This window comes from Panulirus ornatus, chromosome 51 (assembly GCF_036320965.1).
Source record: "Panulirus ornatus isolate Po-2019 chromosome 51, ASM3632096v1, whole genome shotgun sequence".
Lineage (NCBI taxonomy): Eukaryota > Metazoa > Arthropoda > Malacostraca > Decapoda > Palinuridae > Panulirus > Panulirus ornatus.
The window spans coordinates 10,978,994-11,005,180 of NC_092274.1; the positions used below are offsets into that span (position 1 = coordinate 10,978,994).

General features: G+C 54.9%; 1 long non-coding RNA gene across 3 annotated transcripts in view; it reads left to right on the top strand.

Annotated features, from left to right (window-relative positions):
• LOC139764929 (uncharacterized) overlaps positions 1 to 26,187 on the top strand; it is a 66,274-nt gene that overhangs the window by 22,553 nt on the left and 17,534 nt on the right. The gene's annotated exons all lie outside the window — the stretch shown is intronic.

Sequence of the window (26,187 nt, forward strand, 5' to 3'; positions counted from 1 at the left end):
CCCAGCTCACCCCCGCCTTTTGGCCCTTCTCACAACTTCCTTCTGGACCCTCGCCTTTTGGCCCCTCTCACCACCGCCTTCTGGACCAGCCCTCCCTCGCCTTCAGGCCCAGCCCACACTCGCCTTCAGGCCCATCCCACCTTCGCATTCTTTCCGGTATCACCCTTATCTTCTGGGATAGCCCAAATTCGCCTTCAGGCCCACCCTACCCTTTCCTTCTGGCCTAGCCTACCCTTACATCAAGACCCAGCCCACCCCCGCCTTTTAGACCATCCAATCCTTGCTTACAGGCCCTTTTCATCTCAAGGCCCATCCCTCCTGAGCTTCAGGCACAGCCCATCCTCACCTTTAGGCCCATCCCACTCTCGCCATCAGGCCCATTCAACCCTCATCTTTTAGCCAATCCCACTCTTGCCTTCAGGCTCAGCCCACCCTCGCCTTCAGGCCCATCCCACCCCGACCTTCCAAATCATCCCTAGTCCATTCAACCCTCGCCTTTATACCCAGCTTATCCTCGCCTTCATGCCAAGCTCAGTTTCGCCTCCACGCCCTGCTCACCCTCTACTTCAGGCCCTTCCCATCATCGGTTTCCGGCCCGTCCGACCATCTTCTGGGCCATTCCACCCTGGCATTTAGAATCAGCCCACCCTCGCATTCCAGCCCATACCACCCTCGCTTTCAGGCCCATCCAACCCTCGTCCTCAGGCCCATCCCACCCTCGGCTTCAGGGCCAGCCCACCATCACCTCCCCTTCTTGCCCATCCCCTATTGCCGTCAGGCCTAGGTCAACCTCGCTTTCAGGCTTATCCCACCCTCGACTTTATGGCCAACCCAACCTCGAATTCAGACCTATCCCACCTTCACCTTCAGGCCCTTACTTCCTCAGATTCATACCCATCCCACCTTCGCCATCTGGTCCATCCAACCCTAGCCTTCTGGCCCTTTCCACCCTCGCCTTCTGGCCCAGCCCACCCTCGCCGTTTAGCCCATCCCAACCTTGCCTTTAGTCCCCAGCCCACTCACGCCTTCAGGCCCATCCCAGTCTTGCATTCTGGCCCAGCCTACCCACACATTAAGACCCAGCCCATCCCAGCCTTGTAGCCCATCTAATCCTTATCTTCAGGCCCTTCCCACCTTCGCCTTCAGGACCATCCTTCCTGAGCTTCAGGCAAAGCCCACCCTCGCCTTCTGGCCCCTGCCACCCTCTTCTTCTGGCTCATCTCAAACTTCCCTTCAGCACCAGAACCCCCGCCCATGCCTTCAGGCCCTTCCAACACTCGCCTTCTTACTCATCCCACCCTCTCTTCAGGTCCAGCTACCCTCGCCTTCAGGCCCATCCCACCTTTGCCTTCTAGCCCAGCCTACCCTTATATTACGACCCAGCCCACCCCCTCCATTTAGCCCATCCAATCCTTGACTTCAAGCCCTTCCCACCTTCACCTTCAGGCCCATCCCTCCTTAGCCCACCCTTGCCTTCTGGCCCATCACACCCTCACCTTCAGGCTCATCCTACCCTCGCATTCTTGCCGGTACCACCCTTATCATCGGGCCTAGCCCACCCTCGCCCTCAGGCCCACCCCACACTGGCCTTCGTAATCTTCCCATTTTCTCTTCAGGTCCAGCCCACCTTCGGCTTCAGTCCCAGCTCACCTTGGCCCTCTGGCCCATCCAACCCTTGCCTTCATGCCCACGTCATTATAGCCTTCAACCCCATCTAACTCTCGCCTTCAGGCCCATCTTACCGTAGCCTTTATGCTCAGCCCATCCTCACCTTCAGGCCCAGCCCTCCCTCACTTTCAGGACCATCTCACTCTCCTTTTCCTGCTCTTCCCATTCTTGTCTTCAGACTCAGCCCATCGTCGCCTTTAGGCCTATCCCACCCTCATCTTCAGGCCCATCCCACCTTCACATTCAGGCCCATCACAGATTTACTTTCAGGACCAGTATACCCTCTCCTTCATGCCCATTTCACCATCGCCTTTAGGTCCAGCCGACCCTCACCTTCAGGCCCATCCTACCCTTGACTTCAGGCACAGCCCACCGTCGACTTCAGGCCCGGCCAACCCTCTCCTTCAGACCCATCTCGCCCATGAATTCACGTCCAGCCCCCCACTCTTGCCTTCTGGCCAAGCCTACTTTTGCATTAAGAACCAGTCCACCCTCGCCTTCTGACCCATCCAAACCATCCTCCCAGGCCCAGCCCACCCTCGCATTCAGACCCATTCCATCCTTGCATTCAGACCCATTCCATCCTTGCCTTCTTGTCTGTCTCACCCTTTTTTTCAGGTTAATCCCACTCCTTCTTATAGGCCCATCCCACCCTTGCATGAAAACCCAGCCCACTCCCGCCTTCTGGCGCATCCATCCTTGCCTTCAGGCCCAGCCCACCGTCGCCTTCTTGCCCGTCCCACTCTTGTCCTCAGGCACAGCCACTCTCGCCTTAACGCACAGCCCATCTCCACCTTCAGGCCCATCCCACCCTTGCATTCTGGCCTAGCCTACCCCTGCATTAAGACCCACCCAACTCTCGCCTTCTGGCCCATCCCACCCTCGCCTTCTGGCCCATCACGACCTTGCCTTCAGGCACAGCCCACCCTCACCCTCAGACCCATCACCCTTGACTTCTTTCCCATCCCACCCTTGTCTTCCGGTCCAGACTACCCTCGCCTTCAGGCCCATCCCACCCTCGTCTTCTTGCTCTTCCCAACCATGTCTTCAGGCTTAGCTCACTCTCTCCTTTAGGCTCACAAAACTCTCATCTTCAGGCCTATCCCACCCTTGCCTTCTGGGCCAGCCTGCCCTTGCAATAAGACCCCGCTCACCCTCGCCTTCTGGCCCATCCTAGCCTTGCCTTCAGGTCTAGCCTACCCTTGCCTTCAGACTCATCCGACACTTGCCTTTTGCCCATCCCACCCTTGTTTACAGGTCTAGACCACTCTCACTTTCAGGTCCGTCCCACCTTTGCCTTCTGGCCCAGCTTACCTTTGCATTAAGACCGAGCTCACCCTCGCCTTCTGGCCTATCCCACCCTTTTCTGGCCCATCCCAACATTGCCTTTATGTTCAGCCCTCCCTTGCCTTCAAGCCCATCCCACACTTGCCTTTTGCCTATCCCACTCCTGTCTTCACGTCCAGACCACCCTTGCCTTCAGGACCAACCCACCCTCGCCTTCTGGTCTATCCCACCAACTCCCTCGGCTTCAGACCCAGCTCACCATCGCCTTCAGGCCCATCCCACTCTCGCCTTCTTGCCCGTCCCACTCTTGTCTTCAGGCCCAGCCCACCCCGCCTTTAGTCCAAGCCTGTCCTCACCTTAAGACCCATCCCACCCTTGCCTTCTCGCTTAGCCTACCATTTGCATCAAGACCTAGCCCACCCTCGTCTTCAGGCCCAGCTCACCTTGGCCTTCGGGCCCTTACAACCCTTGCCTTCAGACCCAATTCATTATCGCCTTCAGGTCCAGCTCAACCTCGCTCTCAGGCCTAGCTCACCCTCGTCTTCAGGGCCAGCTCACCCTCACCTTTAGGCACTTTACACAATTTCCTTCTGGACCATCCGACCATCGCCTTTCTGCCTATCCCGCTGTCGCCTTCAGGCTCACCCCACCCTCGCATTCAAGCCCAGCATATCCTCGCCTTCAGGTCCAGCTCACCCTCACCTTCAGACCCATCCCAACCTAACTATGAGGCCCATCCCATCTTCACCTTCAGGACCAGCTCACCCTCTCCTTCATGCCCATCCCATCCTAACCTTCTGGCCCAGACGACCCACACCACCCTTACCTTCACACCCAGCCCACCTTCGCATTCAGGCCCATCCCACATTCCCTTTCTGTCTCAGCCCACCCTCACCTTCTGGCCTATCTCACCCGCGCTTTCTGGCCCATCCCACCGTTACATTAATTTTCAGCCCACCCTCGTCTTCAGGCCAATCCCATCCTCATCTTCTTGACCATCACACCCTCACTAATAGACCCAGCCCACCCTCACCTTAAGGCCCATACCACCCTTGCCTTGTGGTCCAGCCTACCCTTGCATTAAGACCCAGCCCACCCTTGCATTGAAGCCCATCCAACCCTTGCCTTTAGGCCCATCAAATCCTCGCCTTCAGGCCCGTCCCTCCTCAGCTTCAGGCTCAGCCAACCCAGCCTTTCCTGGCCCTCAGGCCCAGCCCACCGTCGCCTTCAGGACAAGCTCACCCTCGCCTTCAGACCTATCCCACTATCACCCTCTGGCCCATCCGACCATCACCTTCTGGCCCTTCCCAACCTCTCACTCAGGCTTATCCCACCCTGGCTTACAAGCCCGGCACACCCTCATCCTCAGACCCAGCTCCTCATGTTACAGTCATCTCCCCTATTTACCCATAAATGTTAAAGTTACCCATTATACCTTATTCAGTTTTCTTTGAGAAATTGTATAGAAACTGGAGGATGACCAAGGTCAAATCTCTCTCTCAGGAATGGCCATAAGAGGAAGGACGTGATACAAAGCTGTTAGTGAATGTATACTGTGATCTGTACACATCTCAGTCATTTCAAACCCTTATGTTATATAATTAAGGCCAGAGAATTTGCCAGAGTGATGTTAAGTGTATTATGTATGTTATGAGAGAGGCATGTTTATCTTGCTATTATGAATATATTCTTATAGATTCTTATGTTATCCCTGGGGATAGGGGATTAAGAATACTTCCCACGTATTCCCTGCGTGTCGTAGAAGGCGACTAAAAGGGGAGGGAGCGGGGGGCTGGAAATCCTCCCCTCTCATTTTTTTTTTTTTTAATTTTCCAAAAGAAGGAACAGAGGGGGCCAGGTGAGGTTTATTCCAAAAAAGGCCCAGTCCTCTGTTCTTAACGCTACCTCGCTAACGCGGGAAATGGCAAATAGTTTAAAAGAAAAAAAAAAGATTCTTATGTGTGTTTGGTATTTTACCAACTTGAGAATAAGGGAAAAGTAGGTATATCATTACGGCCGTCAGATGTTAGCCGGGTGTTAAGGGAATTTGTGTCTAGCCCTTCCCTTGCCTTTAGGCTCATACGACCCTCACCTTCAGGCCCATCCCACCCATGCCTTCTGGCCCAGCTTATCCTTGCATTAACACTCAGCCCACCCTAGCCTACAGGCCCAGCCCACCTTGGCCTTCTGGCCTATCCAACCCTTGCCATCAAGCACAGCTCAACCTTACCTTAAGGCTCAGCCCATTCTTGCCCTTCATGCCCAATCAACCCTCGCTCTCAGACCCAGACCACCCTCGCCTTAGGTCATTCTCGCCCTCTCCTTAGGTCCATCTCGCCCTCTCCTTCTTGCCCTTCCACCCTTGTCTTAAGGCCCAGCCCACCCTGGTCTTTAGTCTATCTCACCGCCTTCAAGCCAAGGTCATCCTTGCCTTAAGTTCCAGCCTACCCTCGCCTTCAAGCCCAGACCAGCCTTGCCTTCTGGCCCATCCCACCCTCGCCTTCAGACCCATCCCACCCTCTCGTTGTGGTCTATCTTACCTTTGTCTTCAGGCCCATCCATCCTCAGCTTCCTGCCCAGCTCACCCTCGCCTTCTGGCTCATCCCAACCTTGCCCTCAGGCCCAGCCCACCTTTGCCTTTAGGCCCATCTCTCCATCACTTTCAGGCCCATCCCAACCTCACCTTCTGGCCCATCCCACCATTATCTTCACAACCAGCCCACCCTCACTTTCAGGCCCATCTCACCCTCGCTTTCAACCCCCTCTCAGATTCACTTTCAGAAGCAACTCATGCCCATCCTATCCTCACCTTTAGATCCAGTCGACCCTTACGTTCAGTCCCATTCCACCCTCCCTTTCTGGCACAATCCACCCTCGCCGCCAGGCCTATCCCACCCTCGCCTTCTGGTCCGTCCCACCCTTGCCTTCAGACTCAGCCCATCCTCGCCTTCAGGCCCATCCCACTTTCGCCTTTATGCCCAGCCTAACCTCACCTTCAGCCCATCCCACCTTTGCCTTCTAGCCTACCCTACCCTTCCATTAAGACACAGCCCACCCTTGCTTTCTCGACCATCCAACCCTTGCCTTCAGGCCCATCACTCATCAGCTTCAGGCCCAACCAACCCTCGCCTTCTGGCCCAGCCCACTTTCGCCTTCAGGCCTATCCGATACTAAACTTCTTGCCCATCCCAACATCGTCTTCAGGTCCAGCCCACCCTCCCCTGCAGGCCCATCTCACATTCGCCTTTATGCCCATACCAACCTAACCTTAGGCCCATCCTACCCTTGCCTTCTGGCCCAGTATACTCCTTGCACTATGACCCAGTCCACCCCCGCCTTCTGTCTCATCCAACCCTTGCCTTCAAGCCCATCCCTCCCCAGCTTTAGGCCCAGCTCACCCTCTCCTTCTGGAACATCCCACCCTCTCCTTTTAGCCCATCCCAACCTTGGCCTTCAGGTCCAGCCCACACTTCCCTTCAGGCCTATCCCACACTTGCCTTCCTGATCGTCCCACATATGTCTTCAGGCATAGACCACCCTCGCCTTTAGGCCCAGACAACCCTCATCTTCAGACCTATCCCATCCTTGCTCTCTGGCCCAGCCTACGTTTGCATTAAATGCCAGCCTAACCCCGCCTTCTGGCCCATGTAACCCTTGCCTTCAGGCCCATCTCTGTTAAGCTTCAGTCCCACACTAACCTCGCCTTTTAGCACATGCCAACCTAGCCTTTTGCTCATCCCAACTTTGCCTTCAAGTCCAGCCCAACCTTCCCTTCAGACCTAACCCACACTCGCTTTCTTACCCATCCCATCCTAGTCTTCAGGTTCATCCCACCGTCTTCAGGTCCATCCCACCCTCGCCTTCTTGCTTGTTCCACATCTGTCTTCAGGCCTAGCCCACCATTGCCTTTAGGCTCATACCATCATCACCTTCAGGCCCATTGCACCCTTGCCTTCTAGCCCAGATTACCATTGCATTAAGAACCCGCCCAATCTTGCCTTCAGTCCGTCTCACCATCGCTCTCAGGCTAAGCTCAGCCTTGCCTTAAGGTCCAGCCCACCATCGCCTTCAGGCCCAGCTCACCCTCACCTTTAGGCCAAGCTCACCTTCGCCCTTAGGCCCTTCCCACCATCGTCTTCTGGCCCATCCGACCATCGCCATTTGGCCTATACCACCCTCGCCTTCAGGTTCAGCCAACTCTCTCATTCAAGCCCAGCACACCTTCGCCTTCAAGCCCAGCCCAGCCCAGCCTTGCCCTCTGGCCCATCCTACCCTCGACTTCAGGCCCATCCCAACCCCGCCTTCTGTCCCATCTCATCCAAGCCTTGTAACCTAACCCACCTTCGCCTCCTGGCCCATATTACCCTTCTTTATAGACCCAACCCACCCTCTGGCCCAATGCTCTCTCGCCTTTTGGTCTATCCCACCCTCGTCTTTAAGATCATCCCACCCTCGCATTCAAGTCCAGCACACCCTCGCCTTCAGCCCCAGCCTACGCTTACCTTCAGGTCCATCCCACCATCGCTTTCAGGCCAATCCCAGCCTCGCCTTCTGGCCCAGCCTACCCTGGCTTTCAGACCCAGCCCACCCTCACCTTCAGGCCAAGCTCACCCTCGCCTTCAGACATCCCACCTTCGCCTTCTGGCCCATCCGACCATCACCTGATCTTCTCAACCTCGCTTTCAAGCCCAGTATACCCTCACCTTGAAACCTAACCTAGCCTTCTGCCCAATCCTACCCTTGCCTTGAAGCTCAGCCCACCCTCGCATTGAAGCCCAGAAAACCCTCGCCTTCAGCTCCAGCCCACCCTTGCCTTTATGCCCATTCCAACATCGCCTTCTAACCCAGCCTACCCTGGCCTTCAAACTCAACCCCACCTCGCCGTCAGGCCAAGCTCACCCTCGTCTTCAGACCCATCCCACCATCGCCTTCTGGCCCATCCGACCATCACTTTCTGGACCTTCCCAACCTCGCACTCGGGCTCAACAAACCCTCGCTTTCAAGCCCAGCACACCCTCATCTTCAGACCCAGTCCCCCCCCCCCCCCCTTTGCCTTCTGGCCCATTCCACTCTCGCCTTCAGGCCCACCCGAACACCCGCTTCAGGTCCATCCCACCCATCCCTTTAGACCCAGCCCTCACTCGTCTTCAAGCCCATCTAACATACGCCATCTTGCCCGTCCCACCCTCTTCTTCAGACCCAGTCCACCCTCGCCTTTAAGCCCAGCCCACCCTCGCCTTCAGGCCCATCTCGTCATCGCTTTCAGGCCCCTCCTACCTTCACTTTCAAAGCCAATTCACCCTCTCCTTCATCCCAATCCCATCCACGCCTATAGGTCCAGCTGAACCTTATATTCAGTCCCATCCCACCCTTAACTTCAAGCCCAGCCCAGCCCATTCAGGTCCACCCCACCCTCCCTCTCTGGCTCAGCCCACCCTCGCCTTCTGGCCCATTCCACCCTTGCCTTCCGGCCGAGCCTATCCTACATTTAAGACCTAGCCCACCCTCGCCTTTAAGCCACCTCACCCTTGCCTTCAGGCCAAGCTAATCCTTACCTAAAGGTTCAGCCCACCCCGCCTTCAGGCCCAGATCACCATCGCCTTCAGGCCAAGCTAATCCTTACCTTAAGGTCCAGCCCACCCCGCCTTCAGGCCCAGATCACCATCGCCATCAGGCCAAGCTAATCCTTACCTAAAGGTCCAGCCCACCCCGCCTTCAGGCCCAGATCACCATCGCCTTCAGGCCAAGTTCACCCTCGCCTTTATGTCCTTCCCACCATCGTCTTCTGGGCCATTCGACCATCCCCATTTGGCCTATACCACACTCGCCTTCAGGTTCAGCCAACTCTCTCATTCCAGCCCAGCACACCCTCGCCATCTGGCCCGGCCCACCTTTGTCTTCTAGCCCATCCCATCCACGCTTTTAGGTCCAGCACACCCTTCTTTACAGGCCCACCTTCGCCTTCAAGAGCTACCCATTCTCACCTTCAGGCCCATCCCTCTCTTGCCTTTTGGCCTATCACACCCTCACCTTCAAGCTCAGCCCACCCTCGCATTCAAGCTCAGCACACCCTCGCCTTTAGTCCCATCCCACGCTTGCCTCCACGCCCAGCCCACCTTCGCATTCAGGCCCATCCTACCATTGTATTCTGGCATATCCTACCCTTGTCTTCAGGCCCAGCCCATCCTCGACTTCTGGCCCAACCCACTTTCACTTTCTGGCCCATCCCACCATCGCCTTTTGGACCATCCATCCCTCACCTTTAGGCCATGCTCACTCTCGCATTAGGCCTCTCTCCATCATCGCCTTCATGCCAATCCCACCCTCAACTTCCGACCGAGCACACCCTCACCTTCAGGCCCATCCCACCATCGCCTATAACACCACCATTGCCAATAATACCGCCCTCGCCTTCTGGCCCATATTGCCCTTCTTTATAGACCCAACCCACCCTGAGGCCCAATCCTCCCTCGCCTTTTGGTCTATCCCACCTTCAGGCCTGGATCACCTTTGCCTTCAGGCCCAGCTTACCCTCGCCTACAAGCTTTACCTTTACCTTTAGGCCCATCCCAACATCGCCTGGCGCATCCCACCCTTACACTGAGACCTAACTGACCCTCACCTTCAGGCCCAGCTTACCCTCGCCTTATGGCCCAGCTTACCATGGCCTTATGGCCCAGCCTAGCCCACCCTCGCCTTCAGGCTCATCCCACCCTCGCCTTCTAGCCCAGCCTACCCTTGCTTTTCAGCCCAGCTCGCCCTAACCTTCTGGCCCATCTGATTCTTGCCTTCAAGCCCAGCTCACCCTCGCCTTCACACCAAGCTCTTCCTTTCCTTCAAGTCCAGCTACCCATCGCCTTTGGCCCATCCCACCCTCGCATTCAGGTCCATCCCTCCTCAGCTTCAGGCCCAGCCCAACCTCGCCTTCTAACCCAGCCCACCCTCGCCTTCTGGCTCATCCCACACTCAGCCCACACCCAGCCCACCTTCGCTTTTAGGCTCATCCCACACTCGCCTTCTTGACTGACCCACCCTTGACTTCAGGTCCAGCCCACACTCGCTTTCAGGCCCATCCCACCCATGCCTTCTTCCCCGTCTTTCCTTTGTTTACAGGCCTAGCCCACCCTAGCCTTTAGGCCCAGACCACCCTCACTTTCAGACCCATTCCATCCTTGCCTTCTGTCAAAACCTACCCTTTCATTAAGACAGCCCTTCCCCCCGCCGCCTTCTGGCCCATCTAACCCCTTCCTTCAAACCTTTCCCACCCTTTCCCACTCCTCAACTTCAGGTCCAAGCCACCCTCGCCTTCTAGTCCATCACACCTTTGCCTTCTTTTCATCCCAACCTTACCTTCAAGCCCATCCCACCCTCGCCTTCAGGCGCATCCCACACTCGCCATCTTCCCCATCCCACGTTTGTCTTCAGGTCCAGCCCACCTTCAAGCCCATCCCACCCGCGCCTTCTTGCCCATCCCTTCTTTGTCTTCAGGCAACGCCCACCCCTTCTTTCACATCCCTTCCTTGTCATCAGGCAACGCCCACCCTCGCCTTCTCTCCCATCCCATCCATTCCCTCTAGCTCATCCTAACCTTGCCTTCAGGTCCAGTCCACCCGCTCCTTCAGGCCCATCTCACACTCACCTTCTTGCCCAACCCACCCTTGTCGTCAGGTCCAGCCCATATTCGCCTTTAGGAACAGACCACCCTTACATTCTAGCCCATCCCACCCTCGCCTTCTGGCCCATCCCACACTCCCCTTTTTGCCCAGCCCACCTTTGTCTTCAGGTCCAGCCCACCCTCGCCTTCTGGCCCATTCAACCCTTCTATCAAGCCCTTCCCACTCTTGCCTTCAGGCCCATCACTCTTCAGCCTAAGCCCAGCCCACCTACGCTTTCAGGCCCATCCCATAATCGCCTTCTTGCCCATCCCACCCTTGTCGTCAGGTCCATCAGACTTTCGCCTTTAGGCTCAGACCACCCTCACCTTCAGGCCCATCCAACCCTTGCCTTCTGACCCTTCCCACCCCTGCCTTCAGGCCTAGCCCACCTTCGCGTTCAGGCTCATCCCACCCTTGCCTTCTTGGCCGTCCCACCCTTGCCTTACGGACCAGCCCACCCTCACCTTCAGGACTATCCCACCCTTGACGTCTGGCCCAGCCTATCCTTGCATAACGGCCTACCCACCCTCGCCTTCAAGTCCAGCTCACCTCGCCTTCAGGCACGTTCATTGCCTTTAGGTCCAGCTCACCTTCGCCATCAAGCACAGCTCACCCTCGCCTTCAAGCCCAGCTCACTCTCGTCTTCTTGCTCTCCCACCCTTGTCTTAAGGCCCAGCCCAGCATAGCCTTTAGTCCAAGCCTACCCTCGCCTTCAGTCCCATCCCACCCTTGCCTTCTGGCCAAGCCTATCCTTGCATTAAAACATAGCCAACCCTCGCTTTTAGTCAGCTTACCCTTCCTTTCAGGCCAAACTCATCCTTAAATTAAGTTCCAGCCCACCTTCGCCTTCAGGAAAAGATCACCCTTGCCTTCAGGCCAAGCTCACCCTCGCCTTTAGGCCCTTCCCACCATCGCCTTTTGGGCCATCCGACCATCGCCGTTTGGCCTATACCACCTTCGCCTTCAGGTTCAGCCCAACCTTGCTTTCTGGCCCATCTCACAAACGCCTTCAGGTCCAGCACACCCTCCCCTTCAGATCCATCCCACCTTTCACTTCACGCTTAGCTCACATTCGAATACAAGCCCATCCCACCCTCCCTTTCTTGCCCATCCCACCCTTGTCTTCAGGCATGCCCACCCTCGCCCTCCGGCCCATCCCACCCTTCTTTACAGGCCCAGCCCACCTTCGCCTTCAGGAGATACCCCACCCTCACCCTCAAGCTCAGCCCACCCTCGCATTTAAGCCCGGTACAACCTCTCCCTTAGTCCCATCCCACGCTTGCCTTCACGCCCAGCCCACCTTCGCATTCAGGCCCATCCTACCATTGCCTTCTGGCACATCCCACTCTTGTCTTCAGGCCCAGCCCATCCTCGCCTTCTGGCCCAACCCAACCTCACCTTCTGGCCCATCCCACCATCGTCTTTTGGACCATCTAACCTTCACCTTCAGGCCAAGCTCGCAATCGCATTAGGCCCCTTCCCATCATCGCCTTCTTGCCAATCCCACCCTCCCCTTCCGGCCCAGCACACCCTCACCTTCAGACCCAATACACCCTCGCTTTCAGGCCCACCCCACTCTCGCCTTTTACCCAATCCTACCCATGTTTCAAGCCTAACCCACCTTCGCCTTCAGGCCCAGCTCAACCTCTCCTACAAGCCCATCCCACGTTTGCCTTCAGGCCCATCCCACCGTCGCCCTCTGGCGCATTCCACCCTTACCCTCAGGCCTCACTCACCTTCGCCTTCAGGCCTAGATTACCCTCGCTTTATAGCCCAGCCCACCTTCACCTTCAGGATCATCCCACCCTCACCTTCTGGTCCAGCCTACTCTTGCCTTTCAGTTCAACTCACCCAAGCCTTTGGGCCCATTCAATTCTTGCCCTCAAACCAAGCTCACCCTTTCCCCCAGGTCCAGCTCACTATTGCATTCAGGCCTATCCCACCCCCGCCATCAAGCCCATTTCTCCTCAGCTTCAGGCCCAGCCCATCCTCACCCTTCAGCCCATCCCACCCTTGCCTTCTGGCTTATCCCAACCTTGCCTTCAAGTCCAGCCCACCTTCGCTTCTAGGCTCATCCCACACTCGCCTTCTTGACCAACCCACCCTTGTCTTCTGATCCAGCCCACACTCGCCTTCAGGCCCATTCCGCCCTTGCCTTCTGGCACAGCCTACCTTTTCATTAACACAGCCCGCCCCTGCCTTCTGGTCCAACCAACCCCTCCCTACCCTTGCCTTGTGTCCTATCACTCCTCATCTTCAGGCCCAACCCATCGTCGCCCTCTTGTCCGTCCTTCCCTTGTTTTCAGACCTAGTTTTTAGGCCCAGACCACCCTCACCTTCAGGCCAATCCCACCCTTGCCTTCTAGTTCAAACTACCTTTGTGTTAAGACCCAACCCACCCTCGCCTTCAGGCTAAGCTCATGGGCATTCTGGCCCATCCAACCCTTGTCGTCAAGTCCAGCTCACCCTTAGCTTTTGGCCCATCTCACCCTTGCCTTCAGGCCTAGCCCACCTTCGCGTTCTGGCCCATCCCACCCTTTCCTTGAAGCCTAGCACATCCTCGCCTTCAGGCCCATCCCACCGTCGTCTTCATGCCTAGCCCAACCTCACCTTCAGGCCCATCGCAAACTTGCTTTTTGGCCCAGCATACTACCGCCTTTTAGCCCATCCAACCCATGCCTTCAGTCCCATCCCACTTTCTTCTTCAGACCCATCCCTTCTCAGCTTTAGGCCCAGCCCACCTTCGCCTTCAGGCCCCCTTTTAACCCCAGCCCCCTTGGGCCCCTCCACCCTTGGGGCCCTTTAGGCCTAAGCTCACCCTCGCCTTCATACCAAACCCACCCTTTCATTTAGGTTCACCTCAACCTCACCTCCACACTACGATAACCCTTCCCTTCAGGCCGTTTGCATCTTCGCCCATCCCAGCCTCGCCTTCAGGCTCAGCCCACTCTCGCATTCAAGCCCATCCCACCCTTACCTTCAGGCCCAGCCCATCCTCTCATTGAGACACATCCTGCCCTCGCTTTTAGGCCCATCAGGATCAGCTTCATGCTTCATGCTCAGCCCAACCTCGCCTTTAGGCCGAACCGACCTTTGCCTACGGGCCCATCCCACCCTTGCATTCATAACCAGTCCATCTTCACACTCAGGAACACCCCAACCTCCCTTTTTGGCCTTGACCACCTTCGCTCTCTGGCTTATCCCATCCTTATCTTCTGGTCCATCCCACCCTCGCACTCAGGCCCAACCGACTCATCTTCAGACCCAACCCACCCTTGCCTTCAGGCCCAGTCCACCTTTGCCTTCAAGCCCAGGCCATCCTCGCCTTTAGGCCCGCCCCACCCTCACCTTCTTTCTCGTCCAACCTATGCCTTCACTCCCAGCTCACCCTCGCCTTCAGACTCATCCCTTTTCAGCTTTAGGCCTAGCCCAACCTCGCCTTCTGGCACATCCAACCCTTGCCTTCTGGCACATCCAACCCTTGCCTTCTGGTGCATCCAACCCACGCCTTCAGGTCCAGCCAACCCTCGTCCTAAGACCCATCCCTCCTCAACTTGAGACCTAGCCCACACTCGCTTTCTGGCCCATCCTACCCTTGCCTTCTGCCCATCCCAACATTGCCTTCAGGCACAGCCCACCCTCATCTTCAAACTCATCCAACGCTCACCCTTTTGCCAATCCCACCCTTGTCTTCAGGCCTAGCCCACCCTTGCCTTTAGGCCCATCCGACCCTAATCTTCAGCCCCATTTCACCGGTGCCTTCTGGCCCAGCCTACCCACGTATTAAGACCCAGCCCATCCAATCCTTGCCTTCAGGCCCATTACACCCTCGCCTTCAATTCCAACCCTCCTCCGCTGAAAGCCCAGCAACTCTCACCTTCTGGCTCCCCAAACTTGCCTTCTGGCCCAGCCCACCTTTGCAATAAGGCCCATCCCTCACTCGCATACTTGCCCATCCCATTCTTGTCTTTAGGTCTAGACCACCTTCTTCTTCAGGCCCATCCCACCCTCCCATTCTCGCCCGTCCAACCCTTGTCCTTAGGACCAGCCCATCCTCGCATTGAGGTCCAGGCCACCCTCATCTTCAGGCCCATTTCAACCTTGCCTTCTGGCCCGCCCCCCTTGCTTCCCCCCCCAAAGCCCCCAACCTTTGGCCCCCCAATAAGGCCCACCCTCCCCCCTCGGCCCCCCAAAATGCCCCATCCCACTTTCCCCTTTGGCCTTTGACCCCCCTTCCCCCTTTTAAAGGGCCCCCTCCCAAAACCCCCATTCCCCCCCGCCCCCCGGTTTTTCCCCCCCAACCCCTTGGGTCCCCCTTAGGACCACCCCCTCCCCTTCGGGGATTGGGTCCACCACCCTCCATTTTGGCCCATTCCCCCGCCCCCCGGGCCCCCCCTCCCCGGGCCCTTTTAAAGCCCAGCCCATCCATCCTTGCCTCCCGCCCCATCAACCTTGCCCGGCCCCCCCACCTTGGGTTTGGCCCCCACCCACCCTTACCTTTCGGCCCACCACCTTGTTAAAAGGGCCTACCCTTCCCCCCCTTCTGCCATCCACCTCGCCCTTTTTTTCACCCTTCTTCAGCCCAGCCCACCCTCGCCTTCACCCCCCCACCCTTTTCCTTCGGGGCCCGCCCACTTTTTTTTTTCCCCGGCCCTTCCGCCCAAAGCCACCCCTTCAGGTTTCCCCCCCCTTTTTCCCCCACCCTGGGTTCCGCATTCCATTTCGGCCCATCCCCCCCTTAGGCCCATCCCCCCTTGCCTTCAGCCCCGCCCACCTCCCTTCGGCCCATCGGCTTTTTCCCTTCTGGGCCCCTCCCACCCCTTTCCCCTTTCCAGCCCCCCCCCTCAAAAACCCCCCTTGTTTTTTTTGCCCGCCCCCCCTCGCCTTTTTGGCCCGCCCCCCCCCTTAAGCCCCTCAAAACCCCGGCCTTTTGGCCCCGCCACCCTTTCCCAAAAACCCAGCCCACCCTCGCCCTCGCGCCTATCCAACCCTTGCCTTCAGGCCAATTCTTCCTCGGCTTCATGCCTAGCTCACCCTCACCTTCTAGTCCATTCCAACCTCTACTCTGGCCAAACCCAACTTTGCATTAAGGCCCAGCCCACCATCACCTTCAGGCCCAGTTCACCTTAGCCTTCTGGCCCATCAAACCGTTGCCTTCAAAGCCCAGCTCACCCTCGCCTTCATACTAAACCCACCATTTCCTTTAGGTTCACCTTAACCTCGCCTTCAGACCAAGATCACCCTTCCCTTCAGGCCCTTCCCACCTTCGCCTTCTGGCCAATCCGATTATCGCCTTCTGGTCCATCCCACCTTCGCCTTCAGGCTCAGCCCACTTTCGCATTCAAGACCATCCCACTCTTATCTTTAGGCCCAGCACACCCTTTCCTTCAGACCCATCCCACCCTCGCTTTCAGGCTCATCCCACCCTCGTCTCCATACACATCTCAGCTTCACTCTCAGGATCTGCTTCATACTTCATGCCCAGCCCAACCTCGCCTTTGGGCCGAGCCGACCTTCACCTACGGGCCCATCCTACCCTTGCATTCACAACCAGTCCATCTTTTTGTTCAGGAACACCCCAACCTCCCTTTTTGGCCCTGCCCACCTTCGCTCTCTGGCTTATCCCATCCTCGCCTTCTGGCCTACTCCACCCTCGCCCTCAGGCCCAACCGACCCTCATCCTCAGACCCATCCCACCCTTGTCTTCAGGCGCAGCCCACCCTCACCTTCTCTCCTATCCCACACTTGCCTTTAAGCCCAGCCCACCCTTGCCTTCAAGCCCAGCCCACCCTCGCATTTTAGCCCGTCCCACCCTCGCCTTCTTTCTCGTCCAACCCTTGCCTTCAAGCCCAACTCAACCTCGCCCTCAGGCTCAGCCCACCCTCGGCTTCTGGCCTATTCCATTATCGCCCTCTGACCTACCCCACCCTTGACTTCAGGCCCATCCCACCGTAGTCTTTCTACCCAGCCCAGCCTCACCTTCAGGCATGTCTGACCCTTGCCTTCCTGCCCAGCCTGATCATACCTTCAACCCCATCCCACACTCGCCTTCAGGCCCATCCCTCCTCAGCATTAGGCCCAGCCCAAACTCGCCTTCCGGCCCATCCCAACCTTGCCTTCTGGCCCATCCCAACCCATACCAATCTCACCTTCGCCTTCAGGAACATCCCTCCCCTCCTTCAGGCTCCTTCTGGCCCATCCTACCATATCCTTCAGACCCACCCGACCATTCCCTTCAGGTCCATCCTACCCTTCTCTTCGCTCTAAGCTCACATTCGCATTCTGGACCATCCTAGGCTCCCTTTCTGGTCCATCTTACCCATGTCTTCAGACCCCGCCCACTCTGGCCTTCCGACCCACGCCTTCTAGCCCATCCCAACCTTGCCTCCAGGCATAGCTTACACTTGCCTTCAGATTCAGCCCACCCTCGCCTTGTTGCCTATCCTACCCTCGCCTTCTTGCCCATCCCACCCTCAACTTCAAGCCCAGCTCACCTTCTCCTTTAGGCCCCTCCCACCATCGCCTTCTGCCCCATCCGACCATCGCCTTTTTGCCAATTCCACCCTCGCCGTCAGGCCCAGACCACCCTTGCCTTCTTGCCCACCCCAACATTGCCTTCTCTCCCTGACCACCCTCGCCTTCAGGCCGATCCCACCCTCGCCTTCTTGCCCGTCCCATCTTTTTCTTTAAGCCCACCCCATCCTCACCTTTAGGCCCAGCCAACCCTGAATCTTCAGGCACATCCCACCCTTCCTTTCTGGCCTAGCCCACCCTCGCTTTCTGACCAGTCCCAACCTGTCCGTCTGACCCATTCCACCCTTGCCTTCAGTCCCAATCCGCTCTCGCTTTCAGGCCAATCCCAACCTCCTCTTCCTGCCTGTCCCACCCTTGTCTTCAGGTCAAGCCCACCCTTCCCCTGAACCATCCAACCCTTGCCTTCAGGCGCGGCTCACCCTCGCTTTCAGGACCAGCCCACACTCGCTTTCAGGCCCATACCATTCTCGCCTTCTTACCCGTTCCACCCTTGCCTCCAGGTCCAGCTCACCCTCCTCTTCAGACACAGCTCACCCTGGCCTTCTGTGTCTCTTTGCACAGCTCACACTTGCCTTCTCTCTTAGCCCACTCTCGCCTTCTCGTCCGTCCCATCTTTGTCTTCAGGACCACCCCATCCTAGCCTTTAGGCCCAGCCCACCCTCATCTTCAAGCCCATCCCACCCCTCCTTTCTAGCACAGCCTAACCTCGCTCTCTGGCCTATCCCATCCTCGCCGTCTGACCCATCCCTCCCTTGCCTTCAGTCCCGGCCGACTCTCGCCTTCAGGCCCATCCAAACCTCGCCTTCGTGCCTATCCCACCCTTGTCTTCAGGCCAAGCCCACCCTCGCCATCAAGCCCAGCTCAACTTGGCCTTCTGGCTCATCCAACCCTTCCCTTCAAGCCCAGCTCACCCTCGGCTTCAGGCTCAGCCCACCCTCTCTTTCAGGCCCATCCCACACTCACCTTCTTGCCCGCCCCATCCTTGTCTTCAAGCCTAGCCAACCCTCGTCTTCAGGCCTAACCAACTCTTGCCTTTAGACCCAGCCCACCCTTACCTTATCGCCCATCGCCTTCTAGCCCATCTACCCTTCCATTAAGACCCAGCCCACCCTTACCTTCTGGCCCATCCAACCCTTGATTCAGGCCCATCCTACCCTCGCCTTCAAGCCCATCCCACCCTCACCTTCAAGCAGATTCCTCATTAGCTTCACGCCCATCCCACCCTCGCCTTCTGGCCAAACCCAACCTTGTATTCAAACCCAGCCCACCCTCGCCTTCTGGCTAAACCCAACCTTGTTTTCATGCCCACCCCACCCTTGCCTTTAGGCCCAGTTCACCCTAACCTTCTAGCTTATCCAACCCTTGCCTTCAGTCCCAGTTCACCCTCGCCCTCAGACCAAACTCACCCTTTCCTTTAGGTTCCCGTCACCCTCGCCTTCAGACCAAGCTCACCCTTTCCTTTAAGCCTTTCCCACCATCGCCCTCTGGCCCATACCACCCTAGAATTGAGGCCCACCCGACCATCTGCTTCAGGTCCATTCCACCCTTCCCTTCACATTCGCTTTCCTGTCCATCCTTCCTTCCCTTTTTGGCCCATCAAACCCTTGCCTTTAGGCCTTCTAATCCATCCGACTCACGCCTTCTAGCCCATCCCACCCTTGCCTCAAGGCATAGCTCACTTCTGCCTTCAGACCCATTCCACAATCGCCTATTCGCCTATCCCACCCTTACCCTCTTGCCCATCCCAACCTTGCCTCCAAGCGTAGCCTACCCTCGCCTTTAGGCCGATCCCACCCTTGCCTTTAGGCCGATCCCACCCTCGCCTTCTTGCCCGTCCCATCTCTGTCTTCAGGACCTGCCCATCCTTGCCTTTAGGCCCAGCCTACCCTTCCAATCAGGCCCAGCCCACCCTCGCATTCAGACCTATTCTAACCTTGCCTTCGTGCCTGTCCTTCCCTTGTCTTCAGGCCGTGCCCACCCTCGCCTCCAAGCCCAACTTAACCTGTCCTTCAAGCCCCACTCGCTCTTGTCTTCAGGCCCAGCCCACCCTCGCTTTCAGGCCAAACCCACACTCTCCTTTTTGCCCTCCCCACCCTTGTCTTCAGGCCTAGCTAACAATTGCCTTTAGACACAGCTCACCCTTCACCACGTCCATCAAACCTTTGGCCTTCTGGTCCAGTCTACCCTTGCATTAAGACCCACCCCACCCTCCCCTTCTGCCCATCCAACCCTTGATTCAGGGCCATCCTACACTTGCCTTCAAGCCCATCCCTCAGCTTCACGCCCATCCCAACCTCGCCTTCTGACTCACCCCACCCTCACTTTTTGGTCAAAACCAACTTTGCATTCAGGCCCAGCCCACCACCACCTTTTGTCATCTGTCCCATCCAACCCTTGCCTTCAGGCCAAGCTCAGCCTCATCTTCAGACCAAACTCACCCTTTCCTTCAGGTTCACCTCATCCTCGCCTTTAGACCAAGCTCACCCATTCCCTCAGGCTCACCTTAACCTCACCTTAAGACCAAACACACCCTTTACTTCAGGCCCTTCCCACCAATCGCCTTCTGGCCCTTCCCACCATCGGCTTCTGGCCCATCCGACTATTGCCTTCTGGCCCATCCCACCTTCGCCTTTAGACTCAGCCAACTCTTGCATTCAGGCCCATCCCACCCTCGCTATCAGAACCAACCTACCCTCTCCTAAAGATCCATCCCACCCTCGCGTTCAGGCCAATCCAAACCTCGTTTTCAAGCTCATCCCAGCTTCAATTTTATGCCCATATCCTTCATGCCCATATCAACTTCACCTTAAGGCTGAGTCGACCCTCACTTTCATGCCCATCCCACTCTTGCCTTCACGCTCAGCCTGCCCCACCTTCCCTTTCTGGAACGGCCCACTCTCTCTTTCTTGCCTATCCCACACTCGACCTCTGGCCCATCCCACCCTAGCCTTCTCGCTCATCCTACCCTTGCATGAATTTCCAGCCCACCCTCACCTTCATGCCCAGCTCATCCTCGCCTTCAGGCCCAGCCCACCCTCGCCTCCAGGCTCATCTTAACCTCGTTTTCCTACCCGTCCCATCATTGTCTTCAAGCCCAGTTCACCCTCGCCTTCAGGCGCAGCCCACCCTCGCTTTCCCGCCCAACCCTTGTCTTCAGGCCTACCCTTTACACCCAGCTCACCCTCACCTTAACGGCCATCAAACCTTTAGATTTCTGGCCCAGTCTAGCCTTGCATTAAGACCCAGCCCATCCTCGCCTTCTGCCCATCCAACTCTTTATTCAGGCCCATCTCACCCTCACCATCAATCCCATCCTTGCCTTCTGCCCCATCCCATCATCGCCTTCTTGTCAAAACCAGCGTTGCATTCAGGCCCACCCAACCCTCGCCTTCAGGCCCAGCTTATCTTAGCCTTCAGAACAAACTCGCCTTCAGACAAAGTTCACCCTTTCCTTTAGGTCCTTCTGACCATCACCTTCTGCCCCATCCGATTATTGCCTATCCTATCCCACCCTCTCCTTCAGGCTCAACCCAGTCTCGAAATCTGGCCCATCCCACCCTTGCCTTCGGGCCCAGCCCACCCTTTTCTTCAGACCCATCCACCCTCGCTTTCAGGATCAGTTAAGCCTCCCCTTCATGCCTATCCCAACCTCGCTTTTCGGTCGAGCCGACCCTCACCTTCAGGTTGATCCCTCCTTTGCATTCATAACCAGCCCACCTTTGCATTCAGGCCAACCCCACCCTCCCTATCTGGCCCAGACCACCCTTGCTTTCTGCCCCACCCTACCCGCGCTTTCTGCCCCACCCAACCCTTTTCTCAAGTCCCAGCCCATTCTCGTCTTTTGGCTCATACCAACCTTGCCTTATGGCCCATCTCAACCTTACTTTCAGACCCAACCCACCCTTGCCTTTAGGCCTATCCCACACTCTCCTTCCTACCCATCTGACCCTTGCCTTCAGGTCCACTGTACCCTTTCCTTTAGCCCCAGCACACCTTCACCTTCAGTTCCATCCCATCCTTGCCTTCTGTCCCAGCCTACCCTTGCATTAAGTTCCAGCCCACCCTCGTTTTCGAGCCCAGCTCACCTTGGCCTTCTGGCCCATCCAACCTTTGCCTTCAGGCCAGCTCACCCTTGCCTTCAGGCTCAGCCAATCCTCGCCTTCAGGCTCATCCCATCTTTGCCTTCTTGCCCGCCCCACCCTTGTCTTAAGGCCTATCCCACCCTTGCCTTTAGACCCAGCCCACTCACCCTCACTCTTAGGCCCATTAAACCTTTGGCCTTCTGGCTAAGCCTATCCTTGCATTAAGACCCGGCTCACCCTAGTTTTCTGGCCCATCCAACCCTTGCCCGTCCCACCTTCTCTTTTAAGCCCATCCTTCATCAGCCTCACGCACACCCCAGCCTCGCCTTCTGGCCCAGGCCACCCTCGCCCTCAGGCCAAGCCCACCATTGCCTTTAGGCCCAGCCCATTCTCACCCTCAGGGCCATACCACCCTTGCCTTCTGGCCCAACCCACCCTCGCTTTCAAGCCCACTTCGCCTTGGCCTGCTGGCCCATCCAACCCTTGCCTTCATAACCAGTCCACCCTCGCCTTTAGGCCCAGCCCATCCTCTCCTTGTATGGATGGCTTTGGGAAAATGAGTGGGTATGAAACCTACATGATATATATGTTTCTTAAAAGGGGGCTCTGACGCCACGAGATATAACAAACCATTAGGAAAATGAGTGGGTTTAAGACCTGTTTGAGAGTAGACTTAAATGTACCAATCACAGGTGGATTTGACACAAAATGCAATAAATATACCTTCAGCGGGAGTGGCTTTGACACAAAATGCAATGAGTATACTTTCAGCGAGGGTGGCTTTGACACCTTTTGAAATAAAACCATCGTCTACCGAAGGTGACTTTGACACAAAATCCTTTCAATGCAGTGTTTCTTCCATCCTGGTTGTTCCTTCAGTGCAAGAGTTTCTTCCATCCTGGTGTTATTTCCACCATAGTGTTCCTTCCATCCTGTCGAGTCTTCCATCCTGATGTTCCTTTAATGTAAGTATTTCTTCCGTTCTGGTGTTTCCTTCTTAACTGATGTTCCTTCCATCTTCCAGTTACTTTCACCCTGGTGCTCTTCCCACACTGATGCTTCTTGCACCATGGTGTTTCTCCTATCCTCATTCTCCTTCCACCATGTTGATAATTTCATCATCGTTTTTTCTTCCATCTTATCGTTCCATATACCCTAGTTTTCCTTCTATCCTGGCTCGTTATCCCTCCAAATTTTTCTTCCATCCTGGTGTTCCTTAAAGTCGTGGTGTTCCACCCATCCTGGTGCACCTTCAATGCGTGTGTTTCTTCCAGTGCAAGAGTTTCTTCCATCCTTGTTTTCTTTCCATCTGGGTGATCCTTCAATTTGGATTTTCCTTCTATCCTAATGATCCTTTTTGCTTCGTATTCCTCCGCTATAGTATTCCTTCTATCTTGTTTTTTTTCCATCTTGGTGTTCCTTTTATTCATGTGTTCATTTCATCCTAGTGTTCAATCGAAAAGGGTATTCAATCCATCCTGGTGTTCCCTCAGTTATGTTTCTCCTTCCATCCTGGGTGTCCTTACATCTTGTTTCTTGCATCCTGGCGTGTCATCAGTCCTTTTTTCCCCAGTCCTTGCTTGCCTTCCATCCTGCTTTCCTCACATCATAGTGTTACTTCCATCCTCATGTTCCTCGCATCTTGGGGTCCCTCCATTTTTGAGTCCATCCATCCTGGTGTTCCTTCAGTGCAAGTTTCTTCCATCCTGGTGTTCCTACCTTTCCTTCCATCCTGGTGTTCCTACCTTTCCTTCCATCCTGGTGTTTCTTACATATTGATATTCCATCCATCCCAAAACTTCCATCCTGGTCTTCCATCACTGTAGGTATGTTTTCCTTCCTGATGTTTCCTCTTTCCTGATGCTCCTTCCATCTAGCTGTTCCTTTCACCCTGCTGTTTCTCCCATATTGATGCTCCTTGCACCATGGTGTTCATCCCATCCTACTGTTCCTTCTACCATGGTGTTAATTCCATTCTTCCACCCTAGTGTTTCTTCTTTTGTGGCGTGTCATCACTCGAAATTTTTTTTCCATCCTGTTGTTCCTTCCATTCTGATGTCGTAGTGTCTACTCGTCTTTTCGGTAAGTCAGACTATCCAGCGCTATGGCAATATTTCTCTGCATTTTTTCTTGAGCTTTTGTTCTGCGTATAGATACGGAGGAAGGATGACACTTCTAGCTTGGAAGCCATTTTGGTTTCGTTTAGAATGCCATGATAAAATCTCTTCTTTCAGCTTTCCTATCTTCATTTAACCTTGACTGCTTTCTTTGGATTATTCACATTAAAATGGGTGGAACACCATGAATATGTGTTTCATCATGGCTTGTGTCACCTCCTGGTGTTCCTGCAATCAGTGTATTTCTTCCCACTTGGTGTCCTACCACCATGGCGTCCATGGTATTCCATCTTGCTGTTGCTTCCACCCTGGTGTTCCTTTTCATCTTGCTTTTCCTTCCTTCCCGGTGTTCTTATCATCGTATATTTTCTTCTGTCCTGGTGTTCCTCTTCGTGTTTCTTTCCATTTTCCTGTTCCTTCAACACAGATCTTTCTCAACTACTGATGTTCTATGCACCCTGGTGTTCCTACCATTATGATTCTCTTCTCATCCAGTTGTTCCTTCTATCCAGATGTTCCTTCCACCATAGTGTTCCTTCCATCCAGGTTATCCTTTCATCCTGATGTGTCTTCCATCCAGATATTCTTTCCATCCTAGTGTTCCGCCAAATCTGGTGTTACTTTAGTCATGGTATTTCACCCATCCTAGTGTGCCATCATGGTAAGTTTCCCATCCTGATCATGTTCCTTCCCTCCTGGTGTCCTCTCATCCTGGTTTTTCATCAATGTTGGAGTTTCATCCATCTTGATGTTCCTTTCAGCCCGGCGTTTTTTCCTCATGGTGCTCTTCTATCCTGATTTTTCTTCCATCCAGGTCTTCCTTCCATCCTGGTGTTCCTTCCATCCTGGTGTTCCTTCCGCCCTTCTTTTCTTTCCTTCCTGGTGTTCCTTCCATCCTTCCGGCTTCGTGTTCATATGTTTCTTCCACCATGGTATTCCTTCTATCCTGCTGTCATTTCCGTCTTGATTTTCCTTTTATTTGGTGTTCATATCAAGAAGGTCTTCTTTAAATCGTGGTCTTCTTCCTATACTGGTGTTTCATCCATCCTGATACTCTTTCTAAATTGGCGTGCCTTTCATCGTGGTTTTCGCTTTCCATCCTGGTGTGCCATCTTGGTGTTGAATCAATGCTGTTGTTTCCTCCATCCCAGCTTGCCATCTATCCTTTTGTTCCATCTTGCTTTTCCTCACATCTTGGTGCTACGTCATGGTCCTCACACCATGGGATCCTTCCATCTTTTTGTCCGTCCATCCTGGTCTACTTTCAATGCAGTGTTTCTTCCATCCTCAGTGCAAGAGTTTCTTCTATCCTGTGTTCTTTCCACCCTAGTGTTCCTTCCATCCCAGAGTTCATTCCATCCTTGCGTGTCTTCCATCCTGGCGTTCCTTCCCACCTGATATTCCTTCCATTTTCCTGTTCCTTTCACCTTGATGTTCTTCCCATATTGGAGCTTCTTGCACCATCCTAATGCTCCTTCCACCATGGTGTTAACTCCATCATTCCTTCTATCCTAGAGTCCCTTCTATCCTGGCGTGTCATCCCTCCAAATTTATGTTCCATCCTTGTGTTCCTTCCATACTGGTGATGCATCACCTCCCGGTGTTCCAGCTATCATCATAATTCTTTCCACCTGGTGTCCTTCCACTCTAGTGTTTAGTTCAATACTGGTTTTCCAAACTATCCTCGTGTTCCTTCCATCCTAGTGTACCTTCTAACATGCTGTTGTTTCCAACCTAATGTTCCTTCCATTTGCTGTTCCTTCAACACAGGTGTTCCTCATATGCTGATGCTCCTTGCCCCCTGGTCTTCCTCCCATCATAATGGTCTCTTCACCCGGTTGTTCCACATGTTCCTTCTACCCTGGTATTCCTTCCATCCTGGTGTTCCGCTCATACTGGTGTTCCTTCAGTCGTGGTGTTCCACCCATCCTGGTATTCCATCAGGGCAAGTCTCCCATCCTGGTATTCCATCAGGGCAAGTCTCCCATCCTGGTGTTCCATCAGGGCAAGTCTCCCATCCTGGTGTTCCATCAGGGCAAGTCTCCCATCCTGGTGTTCCATCAGGGCAAGTCTCCCATCCTGGTGTTCCATCAGTCGTCGTGTTCCCTCCTTCCTGGTGTCCTTCTGTCCAGGTGTTTCTTCAGTACTGGAGTTTCTTCCATCGTGGATTCTGGTCTGAAGCAGCGTTCACGGACATGTGTGTATCCATATGTGTTTCACAATCTAAGATCGTAAGTGGCATGTGGTTCTTACTTAAATTGTTTCAAAATCAATGTTGGCAACGTTTCATTTATTCCTTAACTGCCAGTCAGACAGTATACTGTCTGACTGGCAGTTAATCTATGTTTACTTCAATCTGTGCTTTATACTATCAATTACATATCGTTTATATTGTTTTCCATTGCTACGGCAAAACATAACATTTATACCACACAAAGTAGAACAAAAAACTCTATTCCCTGCAAATATTATGGCACATTTGAATATCTAAGTTTCCCGTTTTCTGATAGATGGCGTTGCTGGAAGCATCACATATTTATATTTATATTTATATTTATATTTATATTTAGTCTTGTATGTGTCGTCTCCGAAGACGGATGTGTTCTTACGCTCTGTATTACAAGTCTGTCTCTTCTGATGTTGTAGTGTCTTTTCGGTAAGTCAGACTTTATCCAGCGCTATGGCAATGTTTCTGTGTATTTTTCCTAGACAAGTGGGCTTCCTTGAGCTTTTGTTCCGCGTATAGATACGGAGGAAGGATTACACTTCTAGCTTGGAAGCCATTTTGGTTTCGTTTAGAATGCTGATAAACTCTCTTCTATCAGCTTTCCTATATTCATTTAA